At 42.6% G+C, this 19,963-nt stretch overlaps 1 protein-coding gene across 2 annotated transcripts in view; it reads left to right on the top strand.

The window, feature by feature from the left end:
* The window catches only part of AUTS2 (activator of transcription and developmental regulator AUTS2), a 1,199,563-nt gene that overhangs the window by 979,433 nt on the left and 200,167 nt on the right, over window positions 1–19,963 (top strand). The window lies entirely within an intron of this gene.

Here is a 19,963-nt window from a genome sequence, read left to right on the forward strand (position 1 = left end):
CATTTTTTTCTTCTTGCTTTAAAAGGTACTCACAATATGCTGAATTTCACTAGGTGAAGTAAGCTGCCAAAATCAATTTTCCCCATTCCTTACACAGCAGTTTGGGAATACCAACAAACTCTTTGCCATCTGCTATTCTTAAGGGGCTGTTTAAGGGAACATCTTGCTCTTCCTTTTCCTTTAGTGTACATGGGTTTTTTTAACTTGATAATCAACTTCTATGTCTCTATTCAATGCCAAAAAGTTAAAAAATAAAACAAAATTTAAAGTAATCTGCACTTTGTATATGTACAGATTGTCCTGACCTCTCCAATTTCATGTTTCAATGAGCTCCTACTAATGAATCCCATGAACATCTTTATACCCTGAGGATTCTTTCTAAAGGACTGCCTTTAGAGGGAATTCTTTAAAAAAAAAAAGCTAGTTTAGAAGAAGACATTCTTTCTTGTCTATAGTTTGTTAACCTTCCAATTTGGTCTACCATTCCTCATCCTTGGGTAGGCTTGATGAAGACAATTTTTGATCTGTTCTCCTTATGGCTTCAAGGGTTTTTTCCATGTAAAGGTAGATTACTTTTCTGTCAAAGTAGGTAGGTTGAAAACAGACAGACAGACAGACAGACAGACAGACAGATAGATTACTGTCATGGTAGAAAGACAGAGAGACAGATGGATGGATGAATCAATAAACAACATACTCATTCACAGAATGAGTGAGCATGTGCTCTGGGGGAAAGAAGCTGTTTTAACTTCCCTGGTGAATTAGTCCTGACTCCTGCCCACAATCTGTGGGTTTCCCCATTGTGTAAAAACCATAAAAGGAGCTGCCACACTCCAGAAGACCAGTGGCCTCAGTAAGTCAGTCCTGTGTTTATTTACTTTGGATACACTGAGAGATTTAAATCTCAAGCTTGTTGGATCTTTCCTTTACTGGCCCTGGGTAGGAAATGAACTTTGCTGGGAAGTGCCCCTAGGGTCAAATCAAGACAGGAAGGGAGGATTTGTCCAATGGTGGCAGCCAGTGTTGGGGCCAGGCTGCATTTTTTTCAAGGGGAGGAAAAAGAAAAAAAGGGGGCCCCTGCCGCTTTAAGGCCCACCGCCTGGAACTGATGGCTCTGCTCCGTTGCATAACCAGAAAGGGAAGTGTCAGTGGTGGGACCTACAGACAGCGAAGGCTTCATTAAAACGCGGAGACCTAGACAGATGAGTGGTCTCCAGTTGGAGTTCTTTCCGTCTTCCCCATCTGTTCACCACGGTTTTAATTAAATCTACTGAGATTATTTTTGGCCTTCTCTGAGAACGAGAAAGCCAGCCTGTGCCAATGTCCACTCATTCCTGCTCTTTACTGCCAGCCACTAATGAGCAGACACATGGGGCATAGACGCCCGTGCGCTTCCCCTCCACATGCCAGCCATCATGAGTTGCTAATAGGGAAAGAGCCAAGAGGGCCTAGGCCCCTCTCCATCTTCTCCTCCCTTCCATCCCCCCTACACCCCTTCAGAACTAAAGAAAACAAACTAATGAAGGATTCCACTCGTGGTTAGCTTGCTAATGGAGATGACAGGCTTCAAATAACCTTAAAGCATCCAGCCCGATGCTTGTCTGTCTGATCAGGGGCCTTCCACTGGCACCTGACACTTTCAATACCAGGATGGCATTCACGTGCATTCTTTCTGAATGCTGTCATACAGCAATATCTTTCTTCTCTTCATTTGCTGGGAGGATGCCTGGCAAAGCTATTAAGTCTGTGATGGGAATGACAGTTAACTACAGGCCTGTCAGTCTCACTTTGGAAGTCAGCACATCCTTATACCCATTAGGAGTCCATCAGGGGGACTTCACCAAGAACCCGCTGGAACATGTTCTCTGGTTGGGTAGCCTTCCTCACAACACAGTGCCTGACACAGCGGGCTCATAGGCCCTTCTTGCTGCTTGTTACATGTTCCATTCTGCCATCTTTTCTAGGACGTTTTGTTTTTGTTGGGATGTGTGTGTGTGTGTGTGTGTGTGTTTGTGTACATGCATACACACATCCATGCATGTGTGTATTTCTATGAACCTTCCACTTTTCCCCCAGACAGATCTGGAAGAGAAAAAAAGAAGGTTGTTTGATCATTGGCAAATAGTCAGCAGTGTTAATCCCAGTCTGTTGAATTCTTAACATGTGAAATAAGCTTAGAATCACATATTTGAAAACAGGAAGGGACCTTTGAGGCCTTCATTTTATAATGAGGAAATGGAGGCCCAGAGAAAGGTAATTAGCTCAAGGTCACACAGCTGGTTGGATTTGAACCCAAATCCCTTGACTCCAAATCCAGTGTTCTTTTCTGTGGTGTTTAATTTCAGATATTTACTTCTGGATAATGTTAGTTATTCTTTGCCCTTTCTCCACTAACTCCTCACAGCAGATCCAGTCAATCGACAAGCATTTGTAATTATCAATAATAAAAATAGCTAACACTTACGTAGGCGTTTGAAAGTTTTCATAATAACCCTGGGAGGTATTGTCTCCATTTTTCATATGAGGAAATTGAGCCACACCGAAGTTAACTGACTTGCCTGGGATCACAGAGCCGCTAAGGGGCTGAGGTAGAATTGGAACTCAGATTTATCCCAGCCCCAAGGGCAGCACCCTGTCCATCTAGCTACTTAATAGGCACCTACTATGTGCCAGGTATTAGGGACACATAGGCAGAAATGAAGCAATCCCTGCCCTCCTGGAGTTTTTATTCTACCAGCAGAGATGGCATATATATGCATAAATCTAGACAAAGCCAATCCTGGTGATGGGGTGTGGGGTGGGAAGGAGGAAGAGGAGGGAGGAGATGGGAAGGAGGCCCCATAACAGCAGCTGGTTAGAACTCATGCATGCCTCTGGTCAGAAAACGTAACCCAGACCTGGCTGTCAGTAAGAAGTAGAAGGATTATCTCTGGGGATCACCACCCCCTTGGGCTGCCCAGTGGATTCAGTGAATGGCCACTATAGATCTATGACTCAGGAAAGTTCTTTTATTTTCTACCCAAGGGCATGTTTCTTTTCTCATCAAGGGAGACCACACTGTGGCCACAGTTAATGTTTTCTGTTTCTATCATCAGAGACATCATGAGAAAGATTTACTGTCCTGTCCCCCTTGAGCTTCCTAGCACAAAGAAGGCCATTTCCTCCTAGAAAAGAAACTTCTAAATGTAGAAAGAAGGAAGGAATAAGGGAGGGAGGGAGGAAAGAAGGAAGGAAGGAAGGAAGGAAGGAAGGAAGGAAGGAAGGAAGGAAGGAAGGAAGGGAGATATATATGGAAAGAGAGTAGAAGGAAGGAGGGAGGGAGGAAAGAAGGAAGGAAGAGAAGAAATGAAGGAAGGAAGATATATATGTGGAAAGAGAGAGAAGGAAGGGGAGGGAGAGGAGGAGGAGAAGAAGAAGAAGAAGAGGAAGAGGAGGAAGGTTAAAAAAAGAGAGATGACAGAAAACATACTCCTCATCTGACTCTGAAGAGTAGATAGATCCTAGAATTTAGAACTGCAAGGTTCCTTGAAGATGATCTCACCTAACCTAATTTTATAGTGAATATGACAGGCAGTTTGCCCAAGGTCACACAGTCAGTTAGTGATGGAGCTGGGGCTTGAACCCAGGTCCCCAGCCTTCTAGCCTGATGCTCTTTCCTCTCCCTGGTGCGGGAATAATTAGTGCTCTAGGGTCACTAAAAAGCTAGGCAACTCTCCTAATCTGTTGGTGAGCTATTAACAGAGTCAGAAATAGGCCTGTGAATCTCAGGCTGCTTTCCTCCCCTCCCCTTTCCCTGCCCTATTGCTGAAGGAGTCCAGGCTACTCCACAGTCCAGGCTGAATCCAATTGGACTTGGCTCATTTTCGTGCAGATTCTTGGGAAGGTTGTATTTCTTGAGGTTTGGTCTCTTTGGTGGGGGTGTTCATAGGGTCATGGGTTTACAGCTGGACTGGATCTTAGTCCAAACTCATTACACAGATGAGGACACCAGACCTCTGAGGAGAAAAGTGACTTGGCCAAAGTCACCCCATGTAATTCTCAGACTCCAAATACTTGTTTTTTCCAGTGTCCCACTGTGGTTTCTTTTTCCTCCCAAAATCCTATAGCCTTCTTCACCCACTTATAACTAGACTGATTCATTCTTAGCACATGCTTCGCTTCACTTAAAACACTGTGAACATCATGAAAACAAAGGTGCTTTTTTAAGCTTCTCTGAGCTTTCAGTTTGCTTCTTTGAACCTCCCACAAATTGTAGGATCAAAGTCTGGAGCTGGAAGGGAATCTCTGGGTCCATAGAGTTCAACTTTCATATAACATATAATGAAATTGAGGCCAAGACAGGTGAAATGATTTGCCCCAGATCACAAAGGTAGGACATCTCAGAGGCAGGATTTGAACTCAGGACCTGGAGAGGCACCATTCTTTCCTCTACTATGTTTTCCCCTTTTTTAGGCACTCACCTTACCTAGCTCTGGAGACAGAAGTGAGAAATGTCCACTTCCTTATAAAAAATCTGCAAAAAATTTAGAAGGCACGATTTCCTCTTTCAGAGTAGTCTTAGTAGTGGAAAGGGTAGAATCATTCAAGTCGTGGGATTTTCCTTCCCCCAAGTCACTGAATTGCTTTTGATGGTTTTTGTGTTACCTCAGCTTCTCCTGATTCCAGTAGAACCCAGGTTAATCACTATACCAGGGCCTGAAGCATGGGGAAGTGGTAGGTAAGAGGAGAGGAGTCACAAGAAGGGAACCTTCCTGGAGATGGCCTTGAGGAGGCTGGATAAAGAAGCAAACCAATCTTTCCCATCTTTCCTATCAGTGATCTTTTTGACTGGCCCCAGACAAGAAGTCTTCTGGCCTGTGCAGGGCTGTTTATGTCATGGAATCCATTTTCCAGAGAGTATCTCCATTCTGGGGAAGTGATTGACATCCCAGATCTCCTGATTTAGCTCTCCATTTGTCCTCTTCAGAGTGGAGCTATTTGGGCCTGTTTAGACAGGAGACTGGTGGCAGCAGAAACCAATAATCTAATCAGAGAAGACGGATGTGGCCCCAGGCCTCTAGCATGCTCCTCCTCCAGCTTGATTCGTAATCAGGCTGTACAGAATGAGAAGGCGATAGAGGACAGACAAGTCCTGAAAGACAGTCTGCCTCTGGAGTCCTGTTCCACCCAGGTCATAAAATCCAGTGCTTCCCTATTGCCTCTAAAATCAAGAAACAAACTCTTCTGTTGGGAATTAAGTTCTTTCACAACCTGACTCTGACCTGAATAATATGTTACTTGCCTCCCCTAACTCTCTGGTCCAGTCCAGCTGGCTGGTTGGCTCTTCCTCATGTGGGACACTTCATCTCTTATCTCTATGTCTTTGTCCTGGGTGTTCACCATGCCTGGAATCTCTAATCTCTGCCTGTTCATCTCCCAATTCTCTATCATTATTTCACATATGCTTAAAAGTCAAGTCAACTATAAATAAGCACTACTGTGTTCCAGACATGGATATGTGTTCTCCCCCTTAGGACAAGTACGATTTCATTGTTGTCTTCACCTGGCACATACTAGGTGCTTTTAAACACTTGCTGTTTTGGTTGACTGACTCCTAGGACTAGACAGTCTGCACTTCGGGTCCTTTGCAGTCTGCCTCATTGACGATGGGCTAGTCTAAAACGTAGCAGGCATCCGAGGGACTTGCTAACTTGGAGAATCTCGACCTTGCCAATTAGAGTGGAGGTCCTTCCCGCTTTCACCATCGCAACCCTTTAAATGATGTAGCCTTCCTGCTAGAAGCCAGCACGGTTGGCTCCTTTCCTGACCTTACCCTATGCAGATTCACCAGGCCATGCTAGCTACCTCGCCTGCTGAATTTGAATGGGGTGAGCCTGCCGTGCCCCCCGCATCATTGAAATTCCAGGAGGCTCCCTTCTGTTCATCTTCCCTCCCTCTTAGCTGGTGCAGCAGTTTTGATCAGTCTGCAACAAGGCACGCAGGTCAAAAAGGTGGATGAAACAGGTCAGGAAGAGGGCAGGTTATAACGGGAGAAGTGTCATCTGCTTCTCCATAGTGGAAGTCCTGGGTGGAATTGCTTCCCAGGCAGAAGGGTTGGAATTAAGCCACCGAACCCCAGTCTGCCCTTGAAAGCAGCTCAGGATAACCGGGTTACACTGCGGGGATGCAATTGGTTGATCTTTTACTCTGGGGGACAAACCAAGAAGGAAACATTCTTCTAGCCCTTAGCACAGAGCCTGGCACATAGTAGGCATTTAATAAATATTTGTTGACTTGATTTCTTCCACAACCACCCAGAATTCCCTGGCCAAATGAGAACAGGTTATTACCGATCTGTGTGGTAGAGGGGGATTAAGTTTGAAAATTAACTCTTTCTCAGAAAATAGACTTGCTCTCTACCTTCAGGAGATATTTACCAGTAAGAAATAGAAGGAAAAAATGAAAACTTACTGTCTTCAGACTCCAGAGAATTAACCCGAACTCCATGGTAGCTAGGTGTTGTAGTGGATAGAATGGTAGACCTGGAGTCAAGAAGACCTGATTTCAAATTCTTCCAGAGGTACTTAGTAACTGTGTGTCCGTGGGCAAGTCACTCTGTGCCTCAGTTTCTTATCTATAAAATGGGGATAATAACACCAAAGTCTAAGGATTGTTGTGCGTATTGATTAGTATACTACACACACACACACACACACACACACACAAATATATATGTATATGTAAAGCACTTTGCAAACTCTGTTAGCTAACGTTCCTATTAGAGTTGCTTGGCATTGGCAAAAGAGAAGAAGAAATACCAAATTCATTGACTGTGATATTTAGCAGAAATTAACCACTGGCCTTAAAATTCTCTCTCTCTGTGTCTCTGTCTTTCTGTCTCTCTGTCTCTGTCTCTCCTCTCTCTGTCTCTCCCTCTCTCTCCCTCTCTCCCCCTCCCTCCTTCCCTCCCTTTTTCCCTCCCTCTTTCCCTCCCTCCTTCCCTCCCTCTCCCCCTCTCCCTCTCTCTCTCTCTGTTCCTCTATCTCTCTCTGTAAGCTGGCACCTGGTAGACTAGGTCTCCTGTTACCTTGACAGAAGTGTTTCATTGTTTGCTTCTTTCAGTTCCATCCTCTGGTGTGAGATGGTTGAGTTTTCCTAAACCTTTAAATTTTTGATGATCTATACTCCAAAAATCTGTTAGTTTTAGGACCTACTAATTCAGAATTGGTCATCCTTGAAGGAGGCTGCAGTTTGCCTATTCACTCACTAAGAAAGGTTTACCAATCAAATTAAAGATGAGGGGCATGTTTAACCTACTTTAAAAAACTTCTCAAGCCCTTTAGGAGTGCTCACTTATATACAAGCAGCTGACATGGTGACTGAAGACCTCTTGCTTTCCATCACTTTGTTATTCAGTGTGAGTTTTGTGTACAGAAAAGGAATACAAACACATTTATTTGCCGACATCCTGTAGTTGACTCTTCACTCACTCAAATTACCCTTCTCCACAATACTGTAGCCTTTTAATCCCAATTAGTGAAGTGTGTTAGTGTTGATTTTTCTTGGGTCGGTCCATTGTTGGTTATATTGAGTTTCAGTATCTGTATTTGTGTTCTCATCAATGTAAAAATTCTCTCCATGGGCAAAGGTACCTGACTCACAGTAAGTGCTTAATAAATGAGTAAGTGCTTAATAATTGCATGTTGACTGACTGACAGGTCACAGAATCTTGCAGTTGGAGGAGACTCCAGAGGCCCTTTAGTCCAGCCTGTAGCTAAACATGAATCCTCCCTACATCATGGTCAGGTCTTGAATCTTCTGACAAAGGAGTTTGGTCTTTATTCACTAGGTGATGGAGACCCATTTTTGTTCCAGCCCTTAGCAGAGAGCCTGGCATGCAGTAGGCATTTAATAAATGCTCGTTGACTTGACTTCTTCCACAGCTCTTCTTCATCTACACTTTCTGCTCCTGCGTGATTCCAGTCCATGCTCTTCCATAAATCCTACTTCATCATTGTTACTCAGTCCTTTCCGTCGTGTCTGACTCTTCTTGACCCCATTTGGATCAGAGAGACTGGAGCGGTTTGCCATTTCCTTCCCCAGCCCAGTTTACAGATGAGGAAACTGAGGCCCACAGGGTTAAGTGACTTACCCAGGGTCACACAGCTAGTACGTGTCTGAGACCAGATTTGAACTCAGGTCTTCCTGACTCCAGGCCAAGTGCTCTATCCAATGCACCTTCTGCTGTAATAGTCCAACCAGCATTCTCATGGCCATCTTTTACATCTTTTTGTTTGTTTCATGGGAATGTATGGAACACTCAAACTATCTGCTTTCCCTCCCTTTTATCACATAATTGGCCCACCTACTTATCCAATCTTATGTGTCCTATATAATAATATTGCTTATACCATTTCTTAAAATGCAGATCGCCGTGGGAAATCTGCTGCAGCCCATGCGCTCCTCCTACGGCCCATTTAGCTGTGACTTCCTTTTGTCTTTTGGTTTCATTGACTGCACAAATGTCAATATCGACATCGATATCACATCTTCTAATAGCATGTCAATTCGTTGGTCTTTGGCCAAAGCTCTCACTTAAAGCCATTACCTTTTAGTTCATATTTACAGGTAATCTAAAGGTGGTGAGACTCTTCTGCCTGGCTTTCTGTGACTCAACCACAGCTCCGTTTTCCTTGCTGTGAAAAGAGAAGGGGGCACGCATGGGATGACATATGAACAATGCAAGCTAAAAATAAACAGAACCATGAAAACAATAGTCATGATGACTACGGCAGTGTAAATGGGGCATGGGGATGGGGGTGGGAGAAATAACCAAACAGTCAGAACCGAATGCCGTGAAATTATAATGACCAAGCATGAACCCAAAGAAGAAATGTGAGAAGACACCTTCCCTTGATTCTTTACAGGGGATGGGGGCCTGTGGGCATGCCGAGGCTACAAATAACAGGAGATTTCTATATTTTAGTTTTGCTGAACTTCTTTCCTCTTCTCTTCTTTATTCTTTATTATGAAGGATGATTCTGCTGGAGGGAGAAGAGGGAAGAAACGTGTTAGGAAATGTAGGTGCTGTTAAAAAAAAAAAAGGTCAAAAAATTTAAAATTCTAAAAAGGAAAGTAGAAGGGGATCACACAGGGCTATAACCATTTTTTGAATGTTTCTTTGCTTCTTGAGTTGCCATGCCCAAAGAATTCATCACTCAGTGGCCACATTCCTAGTGACAAGGCTCTCTGTACTTAGCCAAGCTGGCCTTAGGATAGCAGAATCAATTCAGAACTGTATTCCAAGCCTTCCTAGCTCTTGGGAGGACCTCCTAGACTTCATTACACTAACCTAGGCTTTGAGAACTCAGGGTTACCTTCAGACTATGTCAAGGCCTCAGCGAACCTAGTGAAGCTATTTTTAACAAACAATATATTATAGTTATTTTTATCTTTGTCCTTTAACTAAGAGAGGAAATTTTGGAATCCTGGGAATTTAAGAAATAATAATTTCATTCAATGAACATGTCAGCTGGATAAAACCGGACTTCTTTTGTCTTTTTTTCACTTTGTTCAATAACCAATTTACAATGATTTGTATTATAGAAAGGGGGAACTTTGGATGTTTGAAACCACATGGAAGCCAACTTTTTCAGGCTTTTCCAGAGCTATTTAAATGCACTAAAAAAAAAAAAAACACAAAAAGCCCTTGGTGTTTGAGTAATAGATTCTCCCCACACCCTTTGCTGTCCTTCATCTCCTCTTCTTATCTTCATCACTACAATCACTCAATCAACAAACATTTGTTATAATTATGATACTAACTATTGTGATAATATAATCAACAATTTTTATAATAATGCGCTAGGTACTAAATTTGGTAAGCATGTTTCCTTCTGAGGGCTCTAAGTGGTGCCTGCCAAGACAACTAACAGGAATAAAACACAGGCACAGACAGTATAGAAAAGGAAAAAAAGTCACAGTGAGAGAGGTGAAGAAGTAATTCAGTAGAAATGAAGTAGAGGAAGAGGACCCCCTGAAAATGGGGGTTCACATAGTGAAGAATAATTGAATACCAATAGTAATTGATTCCCATTACTCATCACCTCCACCCCCTGCCTCTTGACATTGCTGATAAAACACCTGAACTCCCCCTACCTCCTTTCCCACTGAGATAGGTCAGGGGAAGTAAAGGGTAAAAATGTCATGGTCAACAAGAGAGTATGTATATTCAGTCAGACATGACTGCAATGACTAAACAGCAGCAATGGAGTAAGATTTATGGAAGAACATGGACTGGAATCACACAGGATCAAAAAGTATGGATGAAGAAGAGCTGTGGAAGAAGTCAAGTCAATGAGTGTTAAATGCCTACTATGTGCCAGGCTCTCTGCTAAGGGCTGGAACAAAAATGACTCTCCGTTACTTAGTATGTAATACTAGGCCTCATCATTCCACAGGAATTACAGGTACAGAAATGTCTTTTCACTGCACAGAATGCTGAGGAGGGTGGGTCCAAGTGATGGTTTTTGCTAATGAAGGGTTATTAGTTTCTTTCCCCACCATCATCCTTAAGAGCTCTTGAAAAATATGTCTGCTTTTGACTCCTGGCCTCTATAGAGCTCATAGATGTTTTCATACAGAGTCCCATTCTTCCATATAAGGCCCCCTTTCAGCTTTGTTCATATCGGTCAATGTGTTGCTGCCTTTAAAAAAAAAAACATGTATTGTATACATAAGCAAGATTAGGTCCCAATAAAGTGTTTCTGTGATGACTCCCTAGTGAGCTTAGCAAAAGTATGTCTAGACATTTTTCCCCTTCTGCCTCTCTCTTCCAAACTGCCTTAGCTTAGAAATAGGAAGGGATTTGTTTTAGTGTGGCTTAATGCTGAATCTTTAACCTTTATTCGGAATGCATATTGGTTGTTTAAATATTGTTTAGAGAGAAATAACCTAGAGGTTTTCCAGAGTGTGTTGCCTATAAACCAGCCCACTGGGAAGCTGGGAGAGAGGGAAAGGGCCTTACCAGCCTCCTTCATTGAAGATGGATTAGCCTGGTCTCAGAAATTGTGTTCTACTGAATGCAAATCCAGTTTTCTGGGATCTGAGATGGAAGGAGGCACTTAATTAATATTATCCAAATTTTTTCCCCCTTTTAGTTAAGTCTTACAGGAAGATATCCTGGAGATTATATTTTTAGCAACCACTTTAACGAGACAGGGGAGATTAATTTAAAATTGATCTTCCCGTGGCAGCGCCACTACTTAGCAAGCTGGAGGCCTACCTTGTGGGGCCCACTGTCCTCGGGGGACCACAGCCGAATTCTCGGTGCTGCCAGTTGAAATCAGAAATCACAACCACAGTGATTAGCAGTGAATTTCCTGATCTCAGTGCCTCAGGCAAAGGGAGGGAGGGAGGGAAAGAGGGAGGGATGCTTTTCTTCCTAGCAGTGGTTAACCCCTTCGGAAGAAGTCGAAACTGGAGAGAGTTTAAATTGTGCTTGTACTAGAAAGGTTGGTGTGCCCTATCCAGGGAGAGAGAGGGAGGACCTTGAAGAAAGTGATCGATGGCTGTTAATAACTGGGTTGGGTTGGGTTGGGCTAGAGGGAGAAGTGCCCAGCAGCCTCTTAATTAGTCTCTTAGCTGATAGAAGATACTCATTTCCTAGTGCCTGTGGCAGGAGAACATTTCTGCCTTCATTCCTGTGTTAGCCCCTGGCTACCTGTGGTACCGCCAGGATCATCAGAAATATTTTTAAGAGGGAGAAATGTAAGGATGGTTCACAGAGTCACAGATCCAGAGCTGGAAAGAAACTTAGAAGCTATCTAGTCTAACTGTCCTCATTAGAGGGTAAGTGACTTGACCAAGGTCACACCACCAACTCTTAACAATCTGAGGGTGAGGGAAGGACGACTATAGGGTGGTGACACTTGTAAATAAAATTCATTCATGATATCCAAATTTCATTTAAGTGGCTTCCCTAGGAAGCCATGTATATGAGGTGCTAACAAATTTGCATAATTAATTTCTTGCTGTTTTCTTCCTCTTTTGGCCCCCCTGTCCCACTTCTCTAGGGTTGTTGTTGTTGCTCTTGGTCCTGTTGGTCCTTGGTCCAGGACCTCAGGGATGTGATGCCCCGATATGCAAGTGAATTGGATTTAAGTGAGGAAGGCTAATGGACAAGGGCATGATTCCAGGTGGATCTTTCAGGGCCCGAATTGAGATAATCCAATGAAAAGATGGCTGTCTGCCCCTCCCACCACATCCCCTGGGCTATAAAGTTGAGATTCTTAGAATATGACAGTAATGTATAAATTTAGTTTTTTTGTTTTCTGTTTTAGCAGTCTTATAGATGGTCTCTCTAATATCAATAACTTCCAAGATCGCCCATCCTAGCTCTGCACTTCCCGGTCTACCATGTTTGGATACTGTTACCTCATCACTGGAAGCTCCCTCTAGGGATTACCGGTCCATCCACACCTTGCCATCCTATGTACCTTTTGTCTATGTTCTCTCATTGGTCCTCCAGCATGGAATCCATCCACCCTTCAGGGGGGAGGGGGGCTACCTCCAGAGTTCTTTACATTTCATGGATGCCAATTGAACATAATCTCTCCATTGGTGATCCCCCTCTCCCATTATAGGACTAGTCCATCTTCTCTTCCTAGGGATATGCTAGAGCCCATGAGGACTGGTTGCTAAATTTTCAGCGTGAGCATTTTCACCTCTGAAATCAGACAGTGCTACAAATCAGGGCTTGATTTATTATTTTGTTGATTGCTTGGACTTAAGAAAGCAATGGAGAAAATGTGAATAATGAGGATTAAAAGTGTGTTGTGTGTAATTTTTTTCTTGAAGAGCCGATTGTTAAATATTTGCCAGCATACCCCTGTACACATTTCTCTGCTGGCATTCTTTAGGCTATTTCTCAGGTATAATTCTTCTCTGATATGTTTGGCAGACTACTTTCACAGACCATGAACTTTTTCCATTGTCCTTTGTGTAACCTTCAAATTTAATTGTTCAGAGATTATAGCATCATCAGAAAAAAAAAATAGTGGTGGAAAAGATGGGCCTTTATTTTTGAAGAAGCTTGTTGTTATTCAAAGCACTCCCTAGTTTCCCAAAGGCAATGAAACTAACTCTCCTCTTCCTATTCAGTTCTAGAACCAGCTTACTGTCCATTCCCACCTTTCTCCTGAAATCTCTCTCCATTGAAGAGGGAGACAAAGGGTCTGTTTGCTAAAACTGTTTCTAATTCTAAACTGTTTCTAGTCCTTATCATGGTAATTTATTTTTATAAGTTAATCTTCCCAAGGAAATGGTGATAGTTTGTGTCAGAGTCTCTTCTTTTATCTACTTCCTTTTTAAATAGCTTGTTTAAATAGGTTAGATAAAAATTGTAATTTCTTACTTGTCATCTTAATTTTTTTCTAATTTGTTACTGATTTTGACCTTTTCTCTAATAGGTCAGTATTCCATAAACTATTTTTCAAACATATTTTTCACCCTCTTCTCTTAGAGTTTCCTTTTGCATTGAAGCCAGTGAATATTAAATTACTGATTTAATTTGGAGAACCTTACTGAGTTCATAACATTTCTCCACTTTTTTAACCTCCGCAACAGGTGTTGCTGCATAAGCTACAGTTATTTTTCTTGCTCTTCTTCTTGCAAGTGCTGATTCCACTCAGATAATCAAGGGGATGTGTAATCTCAATGATTCAGGAGTTCCAACCTTCAACAGTGCATTTCACAAACGAGCCAAGCTTGCTCACGCTTATCTGTGTCCTCTAAAATGTTTACCATCAGAGCTCTATCCACTATATTAAAAGTGTTCTTCTCTTTCTCCAGCATTGCAAGAGTACCAGAGTACCAAGAGTACTCTTCTCTTCCTGTCCTAAGATTCCTGATTTTGATCATTCTGATGTATGGATGGGGACCCTTACGCAAAAGAGCCTAGAAAGCAAGATTTTCTTTTTAATTTCACAATCGAAAGTCAGTAATGAGACACTATGTTCTCTTTTGTACACCATTATTGACTATCCCTTGTGAAAGAAAACCTGTTCGTTTCCTGCTGATGCACTCACCTGGTCTATCTTCAGTGAGTGTATAGCTGAGTCTCACAAAATTTAGTATAGATGGAAGAGTAGGCACAAAGGTCTGCCTTTATTAATTTTTTTCAGGATCTTTCCATGCCTTTGGTATCTTCTCCTTTTTAAGTCCCCTTCTATATCAGTCTAAAACCTCACAATTGTATCTCTTCTGGCATCCTTTCCATAGATGTATTGGTCTTGGTTGGCCAAGGTTTTTAGTAGAATTCTTACTTCTTCTACAAACCTATCTAAGACTGTGATGTTAGGGTCTAAGCATGGTGGTTCCACTGTCCTAGATGGAGAAAATTGTTTTGTTTTGCAAATGTTGCTATGGATACTCCTGTTTCCTTGATTCTCTCCCCTCCAGCATTGATTCATAGACTGATAGAGCTAGACCTAGGCAGGACCTCAGAGGGCATCTAGTCCAACCTGCTAATTTTCAGAGGAGGAAACTGAGTCCCAGAGAGAAGTGACTTTCCCAGTGTAGAAAATGATAGAGACAGGTTCTGAACCTAGGTCCTCTGACTCTAGAAACAGTGTTCTTTACCCTGTACCTTGCTGCACACTGAGAGGTTTAGATAGGAAGCTCCTTGAGGGCAGGGACTGTCTTTTGCCTCTCTTTGTATCTCTAGCACTAGAAAATAGTAGGTGCTTAATAAATGTTTATTGATAGACTGACTGCGGTCATATATCAGTCAGGTGATGAGTACTTAATGAATGTACTTATTGCCACATATGTCGGTAGGAGCAGTAGGGGTGCCCAAGGAAGCTTCCAGTACACGTTCTGAACATTGAAAAGCTTTTCGTTTTGTTGAGGAGTCAAAAGAAGGCTACGTGGAATGGCTGGAGTCGAAGACTTCAGGGGACTCATTACAAATCTCACGTCTCCAGAAGTCTTCCTTCTGGAAAAAGTCTTCCAGAAGGAAGACTTCTGGGGACTCATTAGAATGATTCTTGAAAGACCTCAAAAAAGAAAGGTGCTCATGGGTTAGCATGGTTGGAGACAGTATCCTAAAAGAAGCTGGATTTGAGCTGGACCTCAAAGGCTTTAATCTTCTTACAGGTCTGTGAACTAGAAGAAAATGGCAGATCACATGAGTATCTTTGCCAAGAAAACCCCAAATGGGGTCATGAAGAGTCAGATATGACTGAAATGACTGAACAACAATAGCAAATTTACAAGACCAGTGGGAACATGAGCAGAAGATTCCATTGTACTTAACCCCACTGGTGTTCTCACTCCTACCTGAGGACCCAGGTTAGACTATCAGTTTAGGATTGACCTGCATTAATTACAAGAGTTCATCTGTGTCCAAGGCAGGTGGAGGGATCATGTTCTACACTACCTACCTTAGTAAAGAGGAGTTGATGAATGCTACAAAATGGGTTTTCTTTTGCAAAAAAAAAAAAAATGGTTCATATTCAGATCCTAAGTTTGCAAAGCCATATGCTTTTTTTTCTTTTTTTTTCTTTTTTGGACATAATTAGGGTTTTAAGTGACTTGCCCAGGGTCACACAGCTAGTAAGTGTCCAAAGCCAAATTTGCACTCAGGTCCTCCTGATATGCTGTGCCACCTTGCTGTGCCTTTTCCTCTTTTTTCTTTTTTGTTTTCTAAATAGAACTCTTGTATCAACATGACATCTCAGGGCTCCAGTTTTCTAGGATACCCACATGAGAAGAACAGGAGGCAGAACTGGGTCCCTTCCACATCGCATAATTGGTGTTCTCTACGTCATAATCTGCCCAGAACACAATAACACACTAATGGCCCAAAACACCACTATCTCAGGATCCATCACAACCCACTTAAAAAAAAAAAAAACCTTTGTTGCATTATCCATCCAGATGATCTTTCCATCAGGGTAGGGACAGGTTGCTTCCTACAGGACCCTGGGTGCTGGCTGGATAACACCCTCCGTGGCTTTCTCCAGGGTGGCATCTTAATTAGCCCATTTCTATGGAAATGAGCTTGTGGCTAATCAGGTTTTCTCCCAAATCCCAAATGATTCCTGATGCACCCCTTAGATATGAAATAATGCTAAATTTAATGTTTGCTAAGTAAGTAAATAAAAGAGCCAAATAAAGTATCATCAGACTTAGTAGTTTGGGCCTCCCTTTATGAGAGAGAGAAAAAAAGAGAGATGGAGACAAAGAGACAGAGAAAGACAGAAACAGAGATACAGAGAGAAAGAGAGAGAGACAGAGGGATAGAGAGACAGAGGGAGGGGAGGAAGTGGAAGAGAGAGAAGAGGGAGGGAGGGAGGGAGAGAGAAAGAGAGCACGCACACTTAGTTAAAGCCTTAGGAATGCATTGGTCAAGATGATGAGCTGCCATGTTCCCTTCATCAGGCCAGCATGGCACCAAAAGTACAGTCATTTAATCAGCAAGTATTTATCAGAGACCTATTACAGGCCAGACAAGTCTAGGCACTAGGGACACAAACACAGTGCCTAAAACAATCCCTGCTCTCAAGGAGCTCACCTTCTATCAGGAAAGATCAACTGTACCAATCAAATTGTATGAAAAAAAATAAACGAAAGGTACTGAAGTAGCAGTCACTTAACTTAGCAACCTGGCTTTTGCTGCCTGGTTTTTTTGTTTGTTTTTTAATTGACATTCTGGTCCTTAGCAAAATCTTTTGTAGTCTCTTCAGTTCCTTAGCAAAATATTTTATCTCATATACATAGTGGCCCTGTATTCCAACATCATGGACATCTCTTGCTTCTCAGATGACTTTTCAAGATAATAAATGAAGTTTCCCCAAATTGAAGCCGGGTTGGCCCGCTGAATAGTAACCTTCTCTTCTGGCATTGGGCTGAATGCAGCCTGCTTCAAGCTCTGCATCTGCTTGGGCTGGAGATTCCCAGCTGCTCCAAAAGACAATATTCTCTTACCATGCTTCAATGTCTGACTTCTCCACCATTTTGTCCAGTAGTGTACGTAGGGTGGTGTTGTGCGTGTGCGTGTGTGCTTTAAGAACTCTTTTCCAAATTGCATTTGACCAGTCTCATTTTCAGCCTGAAATTAAAACACAGAACTTCCAAATCCCAAGCTGTCACAGTATGAATGAAACTCTAGAAATAAATCTAGCCTAATGACATGGAGAGCTGGAAACCTCACAGTGAAACAAGATACTGACTTTATTTCATAATTACCAGCCTGCTTTTGGAGTCAGCCTGCCAAAACAGTTGTATTAGAGGCCTCAGTCAGAAAGGGGTTCTGTCTCCCCTTCCACCATTTTCTCTTCTTCCCCCCCACCCCGCACCCTGCATTTCATCCTGGGAAAGACTAAAGCCGTTTAGAACCAAGCTGAATGCTTTTGATTTACATTTCCGATATTAAACGGAGAGCCGCGGTCTCCATTTATGCTGCGGGCCCGCACTTCACCACGAAGAAATGGGGCTGTGGCAAGGATCCAATTTCTTAATGAACAAGCCTATCTGGAGGAAAACAGCTTTTCACACCATAATAAACAATGAACACCTTTTAGATAACAAATTCAATGGCAAAAATATAGCATTGTACATGTCACAGTCCCATAATTTAACTGCAGCACTTGCTGCATTAGTGTTTCACATTAATTTTTAAAATTAATTTTGTTTGGCCTGCAGGGGAAATATTTTCTTTTTTGTTTCTGATATCCTGCAGCTCATTAACACTTTTTTACTGCTGCTCTACAATACTATCTATAATCGCCCAATTTGTAGCCAGAGGCTCAGTTTTATTTTGATTTTTTTAAACTAGGAGGAAGATGGAGGGAGGAGGAGCAAAGGGGTGGTAGGTTTTTCTGAGCTTCTAAAGAAGAGGTGCTCGTGTCTTGACAGATTAGCTCAGTGGCAGTGAACACTCTAGGGTGGCAGAGATTAGATTACCTGAGCTACCGATGGGTTCTGGCCTCTCTAGTCCTTGATTGGGTCAAGGTGCCTCTGTCATAGTTCCATCGTTTCTCAAGTGTAAACTCCGGGGATGAGGTATATGGGCATAGGGAGGGGGGAGGTTTATGTTGGACAGAGAGAGACACTGAGATAAAAGGTTGGAGATGGACCAAAGAACAGAGAGAAAAACTCATGAGAGAAACTGAGGCAGAGAGATGAAATGATGTAGACAGAAAAATAGGGAAAGAGAGAGGAAAAGGCAGAGACGAGAAACAGAGAAAAACCGAAAGAAAGAAATTGGAACAGAGAAAGGGAGCAAATGAGACAGAGGAACAGAAAAGGAGGGCAAAAGAGACAGAGAGAACAAAGAGTGAGAAACCAAGAGAGAAAGAAATCAAGAGAGAAAAAAGGCATAACCCAGACAGAGAAACAGAGAAACCAAGACCAGAAAGTGGGGGCGGGGGAGACAGAGAGAGAGAAACCTGAGACTATGCTAATGAGTACCAAGCATCCCAGCAATTGACCATGATGGTATGGAACACTATCAGTGATGTTTCGTGTTTGTACTGTGAATCTACCCCTTTCACCAAAAGGAGAAAAAGAGGAACCCAAAGCGACAGTTAGGCTCCACCAAACTTTCAGTGCAGTACACTGGAAAGGGCACTGACTGGGAATGCACCTGTGTGACTTGGAGCAAGGCCTTGAATCTCCCTACGCTTCCTTATCCTCTTTAAAGTGATGGAATTAGACCAGACAGCCTCTGAGATCCTTTCTAACTTGTGCTAGAAGCAATATCTCCATGGGCCCTCCTGCATAGCTTGGGCCAGCTTTTCCTAAGGGCCCTACATCTGTAAGTTAGGCTAGTTTTGGGTGTCTTTTCCCTTAAAAAGTACTGAGATTGTCCCCAAAATGTAATTGGCTCTAGGGACTAAGGGTTGGGCAAGTCATGTAATTTCTTGGTGGTCTGAGCACAAAAAGACTGGGTTAGTAGGAGCTCTTACTCTTCCCTTAGCCCTCTGACTTTGGACCAAGAGCATGACCTCTATAGCTCAAGAAAACTACCCTATGCTAAATCAAGACTATATCTCTTACTATGGAGAAGTCATCCCCCTTTTTGAAAAGCCATTAAATGACCTACTCCGAGGTACCTGACTAGCCTAGTCAAAATTAGACCATCCTGGCCAGCCGTGACCCACAAAAAAAGCTCTGTTCTCCATTATTATGTGTACCTGAAGCTGGTGATGGAATTTTAAAAAATGAAACAGCCCCTGACCTCAAGGAGCTTGTAAAAATGAATCTGAGTGGCAGCGATGGTACGGTAGACTATTGAACCAGGAGCCACGAGACCCGGCTTCTGATCCCAGCTCTGATAATAATTGGCTGAAGACCTTGGACTAATCATTTCCCATCTGTGAGTTTCAGTTTCCTTTTTTATAAAAGTGAGGGAATTGGGTTAGATCACTTGGTTTCTTGCAGAGAGTAGACATTTAATAAGTGTTTCTTGGATTGAATTAAATGTCTAGGGGCCCTTCCATCTCTGCGATTCAATGAGTGTCAAGTATCCAAGATGAGATTTTTCCAGTAGATCGGACGACTTGAGGTCCGTACCCTGACCTCTGAAAGAGTAAGTTTTATAACGCACTCGCCTCCAAAGACTTTACTATTGACTTGCAGGCAGTTCTGAAGTTGAAGTTGTATTATTGTTACCGCGGAGGTTAGCGTTTCTTGTTTTTTTCTTTCCCACTCAGATCCATTAACCACTAACTTTTCCTCCCCATTCTATATAGAATGCTCTGGAGAGAAGAAGGCAACCAGGGAAGGCATAATCATAGAAACTCACACCTGCATAATGCCTTACAGTTTAGAAAGTATTTTACTCACAGCCATTCTTTAAGTCCCAGGATGATGCATGGTAGAGTGGTTAGAACACTTCATTTGAAGTCAGGAAAACCTGGGTTCGAATCCCTGCTCTAGCACTTCTGGACTGTGTGCCCTTGCGGGAGACACTGCCCTG

The sequence above is a fragment of the Trichosurus vulpecula genome, chromosome 7, assembly GCF_011100635.1.
Source record: "Trichosurus vulpecula isolate mTriVul1 chromosome 7, mTriVul1.pri, whole genome shotgun sequence".
Taxonomy (NCBI): Eukaryota; Metazoa; Chordata; class Mammalia; order Diprotodontia; family Phalangeridae; genus Trichosurus; species Trichosurus vulpecula.